The sequence below is a fragment of the Elephantulus edwardii genome, unplaced genomic scaffold (genome assembly GCF_000299155.1).
Source record: "Elephantulus edwardii isolate Elephantulus edwardi_28Jun2011 unplaced genomic scaffold, EleEdw1.0 scaffold00060, whole genome shotgun sequence".
In the NCBI taxonomy this organism is placed as follows: domain Eukaryota; kingdom Metazoa; phylum Chordata; class Mammalia; order Macroscelidea; family Macroscelididae; genus Elephantulus; species Elephantulus edwardii.
The window spans coordinates 9,870,013-9,872,593 of record NW_006399810.1 but is presented as its reverse complement, the minus strand read 5'-3'; positions in this window follow the sequence as shown (position 1 = coordinate 9,872,593).

Here is a 2,581-nt window from a genome sequence, read left to right as displayed (position 1 = left end):
GAGAGGGTGAAACCAGGCTGCTCCTTGAAGGCAAGGATTTTGAAGCTTCATCTCACATACTTTGGGCATGTGGCCAGGAGGAGCTAGTGTCTGGAAAAAGGACATCATGCTTGGAAGGGTGAAGGGACAGCACAGGAGAAGAAGATCTCTAACAAGATAGATTAATAAAATAACTGGGCCAATGACAGAGACAATGAGACTGGCTCAAGCTAAGGCAGAGTTCAGAGCTAGTGTACATAGGGTCACTATGAGTCACAGACAACTCGATTGCATATAACAACAAGAAGCATGTTTAGAAATTAACAGAAATTATTTGAGTCCTGTGCCAAACATGCTGTTTGTGGATCCTAGTAAGACAATATTGTCAACGATTTTAATAGATTGTTTTTCCATCTATCATGGTGTTGCTTATCTTCCTGGTGGTGATGAATTTTGTCTTCTTGATGTTGAGATATAATCAGTTTTGAAGGTCATAGTCTTTGATCTTCTGCAGCAAGCATTTCAAGCCCTCCTTATTGTCAGCAAGCAAGGTTGTATCATTTGCATAACTCAGGTTGTTGATGAATCTTCCTTTGGTCCTGATGCCACATTCCTCTTCACAGGTTCTCGAATTGTTGAATAGGTGTGGGGAAAGGATACAATGTCAATGAACACCTTTCTTGGCACCAGCAGTTATCATCTGGCCCCATTAAGTATAGTAAAATTCAACAGAGCAGCCAACAACAACTGCTGGCTAGGTTGTGGGGAAACTGGAACCCTTATTCACTGTTGGTGGGAGTGTAAAATGGTGCAACCATTTTGGAAGGCAGCATGGCACTTTTTCAAAAAGTTGGAAATAGAAATACCATTTGACCTCCACTACAAGGAATATACCCTAAAGAAACCAGAACTGCCACCCAAGCAGATATATGTACACCCATGTTTATTGCTGCATTGTTCACAATAGCAAAGAGATGGAAGCACCCAAGTGTCCATCAACAAACGAATGGATAGAGAAGCTGTGGTATATTCACATAATGGAATACTATGCAATACTGAGAAACAAGGAACTCATGAAATACAAAATGGGTGAGCCTGGAGGAAATTTTGCTGAGTGAAATATCTCAGTCACAAAAAGACAAATACTGTGTAACATCACTGTTATAAAACAAGACTGGCAAAGGGTTGAGGGGAAATTAAGAAGAGAGGGGATAAATAATGAACACTGAATTGGAACAGATGAAGGAAAGAACTATTTTAAAGGGAATATATGACTAGGCATTATTTGTATGACAACAGTCCGGAAAAAGAGATGCATATCAAAGTGGGCTAGGGGAGGGGGTCGGAGAGAGGGAAATGTGCAACAGTGAATAAATGAAAATTCAATATTTCTTTAAATTTTCATTAATTGTCCTTTTGTGGCAACTTACATCAATCAGCACAGTTTGTTCTAGATTCATCCTTGTGCATCATTTCATTACTTTGTGATCATTTTTTTTGTGACATAAACACACAGGTCAGTGCACAGTGTGTTTACATCAGGGTGAGTGGGTCAACACTTATTTAACAAGTAGCAGGTAAAAGATGAGTTAGCATAATAATGAACTTACCTTTACTCTGTCTATAAATGGCACTAAAATACCCACTTAAGTGCTTTTATTTGTACCATCTCTTCAGAGAAAATAATTTGGTACCTCCCTCACAAACAAAACAAAAAATTAGCATGATTATAATAAAGTTTGAGGACTGCTTAAACAAGAAAAGAGTCGGGGGGGGGGGGCCTTGGCAGAGGTGAACCCTGGGAATGGACAGGGTGTTCCTAAGCCTCTGTGTATCTGTTTTTGCTCACTTCTCTGAGCCTGCTGCATTCTTGTTTGTCTTAGTGACCTAGTTCCATTTTAGTGTGTGTATGTACCATATTTTCTTTAGCCATTCATCAGATGATGAACACTCGGGTTATATACATTTATTTACTCATATACATCCATCCTAACTAGAAAGTAAATTTATGATCAATGTGTTAATTTTGCATTTTCTCTATTTTCAGGGCTACAAGCAGTGCCTGGTATATAGTAGAAGCTCAAGTTACCTGTGTTCAGTTTGTGAACTTTTCCCTCATCCTCTAGTTTTGCTATTGTTTTTCGGTGCCATTGAGTCACCTACAACGCATAGTGATCCCGTGAAGCACAGACCTGAGCCCTGGCCATCTGGTACCATCATCACAGTATCTGCCACACTCAAGCCCATTGTTACAGTCACTGTGTCAATCATTTGTTGAGAGGCTTCATCTCTTTTGTTGATCTCTACCTTTGGCAACAAGGTATATTTTTCCAAGAACTGGCATCTCCTGACAACATGGTTAAAGCACCTAAGACAAATTTTCAACATCCTTGTATCTTTTCTTTTCTGCTGCAACACTTTCAAGGATATGAACATGTACGGCTAAGCACAATTGATAACAGTGCATCTAAATTCCAAAATCAATCTCCACAATAGTCTATGTGTTTCCTATTGCCAAAAGGGCCCTTTAGAGTAGTGAGAGAAGATCTTCACCCTGAAACCTACAGCGTCCCTTTTCAGCAAGAAGTAGCTAAGAAAATAC